The sequence below is a fragment of the Callospermophilus lateralis genome, chromosome 4 (assembly GCF_048772815.1).
Source record: "Callospermophilus lateralis isolate mCalLat2 chromosome 4, mCalLat2.hap1, whole genome shotgun sequence".
Classification (NCBI taxonomy): domain Eukaryota; kingdom Metazoa; phylum Chordata; class Mammalia; order Rodentia; family Sciuridae; genus Callospermophilus; species Callospermophilus lateralis.
Window position 1 is genome coordinate 91,480,116 of NC_135308.1, and position 13,379 is coordinate 91,493,494.

The 13,379-nt window shown below is 39.1% G+C and overlaps 1 non-coding gene across 1 annotated transcript; it reads left to right on the forward strand.

Moving 5' to 3' along the window:
* Positions 1 to 9,647: 9,647 nt before the first annotated feature.
* On the forward strand, positions 9,648 to 9,715 carry Trnae-uuc (transfer RNA glutamic acid (anticodon UUC)). The gene has a single exon. It is a non-coding gene; the product is annotated as a tRNA-Glu (tRNA).
* Positions 9,716 to 13,379: the final 3,664 nt, after the last annotated feature.

Sequence of the window (13,379 nt, forward strand, 5' to 3'; positions counted from 1 at the left end):
TACAAAAGTAGGTAAGATAAAGTCCCAGCTTCCAAGAATCTCACTTTCCAGTGGGTGAAACCACCAGGACATAAACAGGTCATTTCACTGTGATGCAACAAACATCAGCACATAGGTGTTTAATCATTACTTTGGGAGCCTGGAAAGACCACTTAGTCCAGCCTTCATACAAAAAGAGACTTAATGAAAGGAAGCAAGAAAGAAGTTAAGTTTGGAAGATTCTATGGCTGGAAGGCACATTCTTCTCAGCCTGGATCAGGAACAGGAGCAGTTTAGATAGACAGGGAGATGACCACTGTGGGGGCTTTGAAAAGGGAAAGCACCATGGGTATGCTTGGACTGGGGCCCTTGGACAGAAGTGTCTACTTATGCCTCACTTTGTTTCCACTGCCCTCTTTTACCTTGTTAAACTCCTAACTTCTGTCCAGGCGCCAATCTCATCTCCCTTGAACCAGCCTGGACACTGCCTCACTGCCCTACAGCTGATCACCTTAAGTGACATTTGGCCCTGTCTCTTGCCTACTGAAAATATCTCAGTGAATATCTATTGTCCATAGAATAAAGTTCCAGCTCCCAAGCATTTCTGTCCAGGAACTGGCCCTTGTCCTCTTTTCCAGCTTCATTTCTAAACCACTTGTCTTTTCCATCATATAATCCTATTTGAGCCATATGTCCCCCACCTCTTGACCTTTATACCTGCTGCCTTCGCCTCACTTCTCTCCTATCTGCATCTACATCCCGCTAAAGCCTCAGCCGTGCCATGCTTCCTGGGAGAAGACTTTGATGACAGGTGTCCCCAACTGAGTCCTGCCCAATGCCTCCACCTCAGTTTTCAGTTTGGCTTAAAGGCCCTGTCTTCTCTGTACCTACAAGTTTTAATTCTCCATTTTGTTGTCTATGACCGGCACTAGGGATACAACATCAGCCTCCACCCCCTCACCTCCCCCCCCACCCAGCAGCAGGGTTTTGCCTATTGTCATGTGTAAGTACCAGGTGTTCTCAGGAACTAGCTGGTTAGCATATCCTCAGTCTGCTTCCCCATACCCACTTTCCACCTCTCTTAGCATTGTGCCTTGGTCTAGATGTGCATGCCTATGGGAGGCCCCTGCTACAGGCTGGAAGGTAAGAGGAGAACAAGGCCTTGTGAAAATGAGCCAAGTTGACACAAACTAGCTGTGCCCGCCTCTTTAAGGTCCTGGTTCCTCCCAGGAGGCCTTCTCTATACAACTTTTCTTTCTGAGATGTAGTAACCTCTTTTTATTTTCAAGCCTGGGAATGGCAATGACTCCCCACTACCATGTTCTCACCCAGACCATACAATTGTACAAATTTCTCCTTTATTAAGCTCTGTGTGAATTACTTCATTTAAATGTACCACATTTACTGACATACCAGCACAGAGAAGTAACTTATTAGACATTTTGAAGGGAAAGAACACATGAATGAGTGAAGAACAGCAGCTGTGAGGACTTCTTTACTTACTGAGCAGGCTTCTCTCCCAACCTTTTACCTTTGCCCTCATTTACTGTATGTAGTTGGTACTTTCATTGTTCTTTACCATCTCTATTGAGACTGATCTTTACTATCTCTACTGAGGAAATTTGTCAAAATTGCACTGAGAGGAGATCACAAGTTGTGACCTCCTGGAAGAAAGGGCAGAAAAGAAAAGGAAAGGAAAGGTTCCAACCTTAAATTCACACCCAGTGGCCTGAGTAAATACAACTCTTATGTGGCTCCCCCAGAGCAGGTGGGCCTAGTAGGGAACTTCTGAGAAAGGCAAAGCTCTGAGCCTGGAGATTGAAGGAGAAAAAGAAGGTGGATTCACCTTACCAAAAGACTCCAGTGCTGAGCTCATACCTGTAATCCCAGTTACTCCGGAGGTTGAGGAGGGAGCATCCCAAATTTGAGGTCAGTCTCAGCAGTTTAGCAATACTCTGTCTCAAAGCAAATAAACAAGTGAATAAATAAAACCATAACTTCAGTACTAAGCAAAGCTGGCAGAGAATTAAATGGACTGTAAAACAGTCCCCAGGACTCCTGCTCAACCTTTCAGAAGATGAATGCTTCTGACATGGCGGAGTGTGATTTGGTTTTTCAATTCCAGTGTCTCTTAAGCTAGGAAAACCCAGAGTCAGTCACAAGGCCAGCCTCCCTCGCTCACAGGAGACTGCACTGGATGGTGTTTGAAGGTCTCAGACAAAGGAGAAAGTTCAGACTAAGCCTAGTTCTTCTCTTCTCCTGAACCTGCTCCGACTCTGTATTTCCTTAAAACTCGAGCATGCGCAGGATGCTGGGTTTTCCCTTCCCCTGGTGCAAAGACAGGAAGGAGGGAGCAGAGCAAGAAAGGAAAGAAAAGAGCAAGCGTTAACCATCAACAGGTTTGCAACTCAAGATATCATTATAATTCCCCCCAAAGTTCCTTATTTGTGATGTGACTTTTTATCCATGAAAAGGTAATTGATATTGCTAATTGTGAATATGAAAGCATATTGTCAGTTTGTCTACCACAATTGACCTATCATTGTTTATTTCAAATCATCCTTACCAGCTTTATTACAAAGGTGAGTTTTCAACACCATCCTGTGATTTTTCAAGACTACGTGCCCTTTGAACCTTAAACCTCTCAGCTTGAACATGCTTGAAATACATGCACAGACACTATAAAAAGGATCTAGCCAGGGATCCAAGTGGTATTTGGAATTCTGGCCCACTGAGAAATGTTTACACCTCCTTCACTTGACTAGAAAGCAGCTGAAGGGAATTCACTCTGAACAGTAATTGCATGTTTTGTAAAAGCTATCAAAAGTTACACACAGATGCATTTTACAAAGGCCTAGAGGGGAGTTCACACTTCTTGGCAGGTGTGTGAGCCTGTGGCTCTAACAAACCAGGAACAAGAGCCACAAAGGTGGCTCAGGTGGTCTCGAACATGTCTCTATTAGATGATTTTAAACATTCCCTCCACTTCTGTATGGCTTGGCAGTCAGCTGCAAATGTGTTTCTGTCATTGGAGGGCTTCAAGAGCTGCCATCTTCCAGCAAGCCATAATGAATCCCACAGTCAGACATTGCATGGTGTGCAATCTTCGGAACACCTGCACTCTTCAAATCCTGCCTTTGACTTATGTGGTGGCATGTGTTTGCCACTTCACTGGCATTGCATTTTACAAGCCATGTGTCATTGTGACCTGGAAAGATTCAATAGGGAAACCAAAAGAAAAAAAATCCATTAAAGCAACCTCAGCTTAACATGGACCATCAAGAACCTTCTCATGGGGCTGGGGATGTGGCTCAAGCGCTAGCGCGCTCGCCTGGCATGCGTGCGGCCCAGGTTCGATCCTCAGCACCACATACGAACAAAGATGTTGTGTCCGCCGAAAACTAAAAAATAAATATTAAAAATTCTTTTAAAAAAAAAAGAACCTTCTCAGTCCCACAGTGTTGGGAGGAGCCCACTTAACAGTGGAGGAGAACCAGGCCTGCATTTGAATATTACTTTAGCTGGAAAACACTATTTCGTTACATTAATGTCTGCACTAATTATTATAATAACCCCGAGTTTACACTAGTAACAAATCAATTGTAATGAGCTGAACAAAAGAATCTAGGTGGAATTCTTCCCTATAAATATGCTCCTGTCAGTGCAGTCAAAACACAGTGCCAACACACTGCCAGCGTCAGCGAACATGCTTTGTAAACCCGGGATGTCCTTTTAATCTCTTAATCGGCCATTTACATAGGAAATGAGACAAAAAGCTAAGTCTCTGTCCACCTGCTTTTTTGAAGGATAGCTATGCTAACAGCTGTCACAGGTTGTCAGTATTTTCCAAAGTGTCTGAATCTAAGGAGGTAAAGAAGTGAAGAGTTTGAATGTCACAGAAGGGACCTGAAGTTGAATCTTACAATATAAACAACAAATTGTGGTGCCTAATGTAGTGTAGCTTATGCAGTTTCTTTTAACCAATGTGGCTAGTTGTCTTAAAAGTTAATCAATACCTGCTTTAAAAATAGTATTCTAACTGATATACTTCAGCATGAAGAAATATTTTTCATTCTAAACAACTCTACAAAAGTTGTATAGAGTTTGACTTTGAAAGTTGTCTGTGTAGGAGATTAAATTGTTCAAGTTGCTTTTATACATTCCTATCATTTGTCCTCATAACCCAGGAAGCAGATAGAAGAGGTAATAGTTTGCTTAAGGTTAAATGATTTCCTGAAGGTCACATAATAATTAGTAGTCGAACTATTTCTAGAACCCAGATCTCTGTGCAGTTTGTTTATGACAACACATTTTCTCTGGTAGGTTATTTATTGGTCAGATCATTGGTGGTGCTTGATTATGAGTGCTGAGAGAAGCCTAGGAAAAAAAATTATTCTATATTTAGGTTGTTGGCATGTTTCTCTCCATACAAACACATCTTTAGAGTTTCTCAGAAATGAACAGAGTTCCTTTCGTTTGCTTAACAGAAAATAACTAGTAGGTAATAGAAGAGAAAGAAATATTATTTTAGTTTGGGACCATTAAATATAAGCATCTAAAGGCTTGCTTGTGTATGTGTGTGTGTGTGTGTGTGTGTGTGTGTGTGTGTATTTGAGAGAGAGAGAGAGAGTGTGTGTGTGTGTGTGTGTGTGTGTAAGAAAGTAAGAGTCTTAAAAGATTGCAAAATAACACATTACAGCCCATAATATGATGTAGTGCTTTATATACATTCTGAAGCATCCAGACGCCATAGGTCAATCAAAGTCAGGATGGCTGAAATGTGTGTTAAAGTGTAGGAAATTAAAATATTATGCCTAACACTGTATAATGCATCACGGAAAAATTCTTGTAAGTATAAATTAGCTTTACTGTTGAGTATAAAATCTTCCTTTTGGTTATTTATGAAGCTTCATTTTGAAGATTGCCTTCACTGACTAACAAGCAAATCAGAACTTGTCATGTGCAAATCTTGTGAAGATTGCAAGGCCAGTATATAATTAGCCTCAAAAGAGTGTGACCAAATTGGGTAAAAAATAAAAACACTACGAAAAGGAAATAAGAAGACCAAAAAGAGGTCAGGGTGTGGTCAAACCCTGGGAACCCTTTAACTTTATATTTCCTGACATGGTTATGTTCAAAGTCTCTAGAAAAAGTGAAATTATGTAACAGATATTCCTATGCTGCTATTCAAAGGGCTGCTATTGTTCCTAGATCAAAGAATCTGGTGATGAAGAGAAGTTTATACAGCTCTGAGTATGAAAAATATTCAAATAGGGAACAACAAAAAGAGAACTGGCAGGAGGGGAGGAGGAAGGGCTGGAACACCCACTGCTCTGGAATGAATCCTCAATCTGTGCTGAATGGATGAGGCCAGGCTGTGGGGACTCCTTCCTTTAGACGGTATCACTAAGCTCAGCTTTCCTTCTGAGGCCTGCACATCCCCAATACACTTTTTACTGTAAGGATCAGAAGTAAGCTTCCACAGTTACACTTTACCCTTTGGCTAATCGAGTATGGAATGCCCTGAAGTCATTTTGTTAATTTCCTGTAAGGCACACACTGACCTCTCTCACCAGAGAGTCCTGCTTTCAAGGTCAGATGACACTTGGGAGAAAATTCCCACTAATTGTTGATGTCTAAAACCTTTTTCCATCTCAGTCTCCAGAGATAGGATTCTGGTGCCCATGGGGACCATTACAAAACAGGTCTGTCAAGACTTTAGTTAATGAACCCTGTTGAGATCATCCGCCAACAGGGTGGGGTGCAAGCAGACCCTGGGTGTGAAGGTTTCAAGGGGGAAAACCCAGGAAGTGGCCAGATGACTCAGTGGTGGCCCTTTGTTGAGTCAGCCCTAAGAATGTTTCAATGTGTAATGGCAGACAAGTTTCCAGAGAGTTTATTCATGCCCATTGTCCAGAAGGCGCTTATTAGATCCCAGCACCTCTTCCTCCTTTTTTATACATTTGTGCCATCTAATTGTGGAATATGTGCCTCCACAGTCCCAGTTCCATCCCAGCCAAGTTATCTGCAGGAGTGAGCTACTCTGTGGAAACAAAGTGATCCGCAGGCTTCCTTCCTTATGTATAAATGTGCAATTATTCAACAAGTACTTATCCAGCACCTAGAATGCTTCATGAGGATCAGGAATTCTTTGGCTTACTACTTTATGTGGGAGGCAATCTGCAACCCATATTCTTCTGAAAATGTTTTCCATTTTCATACGCCTTCCTTGATTGAGTTTTTGTCAGAGAGAAGCATCGTTAAACGAAAGTCTTAAGCTCTTCACTTGAGCCAAGTGAGTTTCAGTGTGAGTCATAGAGAGTAGAGGAGATGCAGTGGAGAAAAGTGAGTCCTCCTGGTAGAGCACATGGTGCATCTCCCAGGATTGTGCAGACATCAAAGGACCACCGGGAGGGTGCAGAGGACCAGATGTCTTTGCTATGTGCACTTGTCAGCATTATAAATTGCTGAAATTAAGGCAGCCAATTTCCCTAACATCTATATTACTTATTGCTATGAATAAGATCTCTTGGTGGTCTTTGTGTCCAGGAAATCTTTCTGGACAGGAAAAAAAAAAATGCTCTTTAAAAATTTCTACTTTTATAGTTAGAGTATTATTTCAGTGAAGAAATATAGGCCAGAAGTCAAAAAGTCTAAATTCTAGTTTTAAACTCAACAATTATACCTTAAAACAAATACCCTGAGAACTTTTTTTTTCCTGTCTTTTTTTTTTTTTTTTCAGCTTTGTGCATGCTAGGCAAACCCTCTGTCACGGAGCCACGTCTCCAGCCCTCCCAGGGAACAATTTCACCGACAGAGTAATGGTCTCCAAAGCTGTCTACATCCTCAACCTCAGAACCTGTGGGCATCTTACTTTAACAACAGAGACTCAGCAGATAGGATTGAGGTAAGGATCTTCAGAAAGGGAAATTATTCTGGATTTCCTGGGTGGACCCAATAGAATCACAAGTGTTCTTATAAGAGAGAGGCAGGAGGATCAGAGTCAGAAAAAAAAAAAAAGAGAGATAGAATAAGGAATCTGAGGTTGGGGGATATGTGAAGATTGAGGAAGGGCCCATGAGCCAAGGAAAGCAGCAGATTTCTTTAAACATAAAAAAGTCAAGGAAAATCTTACCCTAGAAGCCTCCAGAAGGAATGCAACTCTGCTGACACCTTAATTTTAGTCCAATAAGGGTCAGAGGTGCTTTTCTTAAATGAACATGTTCTATTACACCCAACGCTGGAGAGCAAAAGTTTGAAATGGATGGAACAAGAACTTAGTTGGTGAATAATTCTGTAACATGTAAAATTATAAATAAAAAATTAAGTTCTTCTTAATACTTAGTCATAACAGAAGTATACTTGAAAGAAATATATTTCATAATGCTACTAAAACAAGTGCAAATGCTCTACATATTCTTTCTTTTTTGATATAAATTTCTTAGGCAGAATTTGTCAGAATTCCCATCTATATGGCAAAAATCTATAACAACACTATTGAATGCAAGTATGTCTGTGTGTAAAGTCACTGATGTTTTGTACATCTCAACTTCAACTAAAAAAAAAAAAAATCAAGCAAGCAAACTAACAAAATGGCAGTTCGTGAAGAAATGTGTCTATGGATTTAGGATGTTTGTGTTCCTGGTTAGCATTCCAACATTTGTCATTTGATACACCTTTATTTCTCACTTTAAAAAGTAACTCTTTTTCACCATAATTTATATATATATATATATATATTTCTTTTTTTTTTTTTAAATAGCCACTGCAAAAGGCTTAAGCTTTAGGTCCCATGGTACCTGAATGTAGCTCTTTCTACATTGCAGCAGGCTTGTAAATAGAAAGAGCTCAGGCACTTAATCAAGGAAAGCTTACAGTGAACACTGCATCACCAACCAAGGAACCAGAGCTGTGGAATCTGATGGAGAAGGGCCACTGTTCCTGAATGAAGCTGGTTCTTTTCTGTTCAGTTTGCTTCTGGAGTTGAACCAAAGCTAATTGGGGTGGAATATGGGTTTTAATGTCAGGAGAAAATACTTTTATCAGATTTTATCAGAAAATACTTTTTATCAGATTTTAAAGCTTTCCTGGCATCTTTTTGTGCCTCTGTTCCCTTATCCATATACTGTAGTGTTGGAGACAAAGTCTAGAGTCAGTCTGCCTGGGGTCAGACCTTGGTTTTGCCACTTCCTGTGTGACCTAGGGGCTAGCCCCTTAACCTTGCTAAGCTTCAATTTCTTCATCTTTCACTAGAATAAATAATTTTTACCTCATTGGTTTTTTTGTGAGTATTAAATGACATAATGCATGCAAAATGTCAGCAGAACACTAGGAAAATAGTAAATACTCAATAAATGTTATTTAAATACTCAATAAATGTTATTTAATATTTTTCTATGTAAACAAGCAAAATATTCCATATTAAACCTGACGCCTATCTTTCCCAGAGCCATGCTATAAGGAAAAATAGGTAGAATCAGAAGAAAAAATAAGACTAGAATTGAAAAGTGCCATGTTCATAAGCATGGAATGTAAGGGTGGGAGTTAGCAATGTCTTAAAATACTCATCTATTTGTTTCAATTCATGGGACCCCCTTGTATGTGTATTTACCTGCCAGAGAGCAGGGACAGCACAAGCAGGGGAAGAGCCTGAATGGTGAGGAGCAGCTGGTGTGACTAGGATGCAAAACCTTTTCCTGATGCCCCTTTTAGGTCATCCATTTAGATGTCCTGGGCTTCACCTCCATGGACCTATCACTAAAGGAAACTGACTTATCACCCAGTGTGGTGCTGAGCCTCAGGACAGGTGCAGGATCCTGGCCCCTTCTCATCTATTCCACCCATGTTGGCCCAGAAACCTCCACATGTCGTCCCATACTTCAGTCTCAAATATGCCATGACCTTTTCAGAACTGTGGACAAAATATGAAGTTGCCACTTGGGTTAAAAAGGAAATGGTCCAAAAGGAAGAGATTTATGGTTGGGGGCAAAGAGGAAGATCTACAGGGATAGTGAGATTTCCTACCCTTGCTAGGAATGAGACTATAAACTAATATTCTATCTCATAAGTCTAATCATGTTGTTTTGTTCCTAAAAGTAGCATTTCTGAAAGCAGGTCACTTGAAATTCAAAACACAGTTTGAACTAAAAACAGAAATGTGTTCTCGGTGCTGAGTGTTTGTACATATGTGCATAATGATCAACTCATTCATAGGATGACTTCATTTACTCCTGCAATAATCTTTCAGTGAGAAATTGCAAGCTTTGTGTCCACTTAGTGTCCACCATATTATATAAATATAATAGAAAACTAACACTCTAAGGTGTAAAAGGAGTTGCCTTGGATTACCCAGAAGAGATCAGTATCTCATCGTCCCACAAAGAACATACAGATACCTATCAATAACCCTGAGAATATAGGGGTGCCCATGTATATGTATGTAGCACGTACATATGCATATGGAATTAAGGAAATAGAGTGAAGTGAAAGTGATAAAATAATATATTTTTCTTCCCTTGTTATTTCTCTTCTACCTCTCTCTGGTTAGAGAATCAACTCTTTAAAGAAAAATAATTTTATTTTAAAAATAAAATAAATAAAAAACAGCAACTGGTAACTGCAGCAGCAGATGGATCCATTTGTTTAGAACCACAGCAGTAGGCTGGAGGTATAGCTCAGCTGGTAGAATGTGTGCCTTTCATGCACAAGGCCCTGGGTTCAATCCCCAGCATCACAAGGGAAAAAAAAAAAAAGAACTGTAGCAATTTAAAGCATCAGATTCTGTTTTCTCCAAAATACTCAAGGAATATTTGCCCATCCTCTTCCTTTTCTAACACCCACTAAAAGTTTAAAACCTAGAAAAATCCATCCGATAGAAATCACTTGAGCTGTCCCTCTGGTGAAACCTTTCATAAAAGAGACTTACACTATCCATTGTAGAGATCTCAGATACCCTAAAATTTAGTGCATTCCAAGGTAGACACTATATCCTGGGGCCTTATCACAAAAGCAGAACTAGTATCAAGAAAATATAGGATGCTCAAAACTTTTACTATCTGTCCTCTTAGACATCCTGAGGTCAAGACTTCATAAACCTTATGAGAAGGAACACAGATCTCTGTGAAAAACAAATCTGAATTACACTGTGCATATATTGTCTGTTAATTTTATTTCAAGATTCATCTCAATTAAAACTGTGAGATATTTCCCCCCTCAAAATTAGTCCAGTAAAATCACTGTTTTCCCTCCCCAGTGCCCATTACACAGGAAAAATGCACTTTGGTCTCATTTTCAGCCTCAAGTTCTTGCTTCCTGTACAAGAATATCTTAGGTTCTCCTGCCTCTGGGGCATTGCTTCTGCTGTTCTCTCTACCCTCATGTGGTTCCAGGTAAATTTCCCTTCTTTCACAAACTCCTCTGTAGCTTCCTGTGAAGAAGCTTCCCGTAGCTCCCGTCTCTCTATAAGTAAGACTGTGGTGCTACACATGAAAACAATGTCGACCCGCGCCCCCCAGTTCCTATGTTGAAATGCTAACTGCCAGAGTGATAGTTCCCTAAGAATGAGATTAGTGTCCTTACAAAACAGGCCCCAGAGAGACCGCTTGTCCCCTTCACTATGTAGACCTATCCACTATTTCCCTGGATAGGAAGCAGGACCTCACCAGACACCCTCTGCCTTAATCTCATATGTGTCAGCCTCCAGAACTGTGAGAAATAAACTTCTGTTTTTTAAAAGCCACTCAGCTTATGGAATTTTTCCTTAGCAGCCAAACATACTAAGACAAATAGTGATGCACTCCCACCCTGGAGCCTTTGCCTGTCCGGTCCTTGCTGCAAAGCCACACACCATGGAGCTCACTTTTGCACCATTGGGTTTTTCACAAAGTCTCCCTTCTTACAAAGGCCTTGTCTCACTTCACAAAATAAAAGGATCGTCTTCTCCAACCCTCCCTTATCAATCCCAAGTGTCTTCCTGCTCTGCTTCTTTTTTTTTTTTTTTCTCCCTCCTTAGCATATATCATTATCAACCACGGTTTGTATTTCCTTCATTTGACTTATTTACCTAGTTTATTGTGTGTCTACTCTGATGTAAGATTTGGGGCCACTTTATTCTCCATGCACCATCTACAACACCTGGCATACTATAAACTCTCCATGAATATTTGGTAATGAATGAGTGAGGGAGTGACTACTTGCCATTGCTGTTTGGTGCTTCTGCACTCAACTATATTCTACCCATCCTCATATCTTCTTCAGTACATAGCACAGTGCTGGGTACAGAGGAAGGATTGAAAAATGACTTACTGAGTGAAAGAGGAAAGGCTAAACTGAACTAGCTAGCCATGCCTTTCTTAGAATTAATATAGAATGGAAATTCTATCCGAATCCATGAAATATTTTTTTACATGTCATGAAATAATAGGACTTCCTGGACAATGGAAGACAAACAAGTAGATTTGATATAAAGTTTCCCTAAACTGTTCTGATACTACTGAGCACTGCCCCCCTGCACACACAGGGCAATTCATGAAAAGTCACAGCAAATATTTATTGGGTACCTAATATTCATCAGGCATTAGGATAACTAAGCTTTATACAAAGCCAAATAATTTAAATTCAGCTCCAAAATGTACTGGAACAATAGAAAACACTACAGTTCTACTTGAATATCGCTTTGAAAAATACATCTCTCTAGAAATTCCAGTCCTGTCCTTGGGCTGCAAAGGAGGAAAAATAAAACCATAAAGTGAAACTCAAAACTTTAATAAAAAGTAGAATCTAAAATATAGCAGCAGATAAAGCAGAAATAACCCTAAATGAAACTGAAATGAACAAGAAGGCCATGCCACCTTGTGGGTACTGTGAGTATTTTATCATCTCAATACCTAACTCTAGAGAAAGAGTGGCCCATCAGAGAGTACGTAATTGGGTAAATTGTCAACATTTTTTATGATGAATAAAATACAAAGCATTTACTTTTATATATTAAAACCATTGGAAGCATTTTTAAAAATCAAAATACATTTGCAACTACTATAATAAAATAACTCGACTGAAAGTTGTAAGCAAAAATGATTTTCATCATAAAGAAATTTGAACATCTACTAAACGTAAGCCTGCATTCTTTCAATTTCTTTTGTCTTACTGAAAGGTATATATGGTTGCCCAAAAAAGCACTCTGACAATAATTAAAATCAACAACACATATACTCTAATGTTATGTCCTTAAGAATGATCAGAAAATTTAATGCCTTTATAAACTTGTACTAGCCCATAGTTTAAAATTTCATTAGACTAAATGTATTATATTTTGTGATGATAAACATGGTTTTCCAAAAAAACAAAAACTAATATCCATGAGGTTTCAGAATGTCTCTGTTATTTACAGATAAACCTATTATTTTATTCAAACAAGGAATTGGAGTTTGAAGGGGGGAAAGTGTATGCAGGCTAATAAGCATATGAAGCAACATAGGGCTTTCTATAAGGTAGAAAATACAATTAATTTTTCTTATAAACGAATTGTCCCTTGCCTCAAATTAAAATCCTAGATCATAAAGTTTAATACTGGGAAGTACCTTAAAAACTTAAACAAGGCAGAGGGACCCCAAGTTTTCCAAAAGGTGTTTGTGAAACTCTGTTCCTAAAAGATATTAAAATGCATTCCCAGGAAAACCTTTTTGGAAAATACTGAAGTTAAGCCAGGACTTAAACTGCAGATCCTTTCACAGACTTTAATATGTATGTGTACATTTGGAGGGCAGAGTATAGAACACTTCCCAATTCATTTCATCACAAAAATTAATGGTACTTTTGCAGATAATTTTACAGGTATAAAGTACAAATTTTGGGAATTCTTATCTAAACTGATTACTTATTTTATAAAGAAGGAATTGACACCATATTGGTATGAAACGTGCTTAACCCAACAAAATTACATAATGGCATAGAAAGAACTAGATTTCAGTTTTTCCTAGTTACTAAATTCAGTGATTTGTTCTTTGCGTGATGTCAAACTACATTTATTCTTTCCAAATTGTCATAATTCAAAATTACTACTCTGATAAAGCATGTTAAGAAAACAACGTCCACTAAAAATCTTTCTCACCACTTTATGATGTGTTTTATGTAATCATTGCCCACCAAAAGTCCAACATCTTCAATGCAGCCCCACCCCTACAGATAAGACTTCTCAAATGGCATCTTTGTGGTTTCCTCAAAGTGAGACCACTAGATAAGAATAGCAACACAAATTAGTAGATTAACTATAGTGTTTCTGCCTCTGTTGAGTTCAAACCCAGATGTGTAGTCAAATTTGTTGGCTTTAAAAATGTTCATTTTGAGAAAGTGTCCTTGACTATAAATGAAATGATTCAAATATTTAGGGAGAAATTTTCATG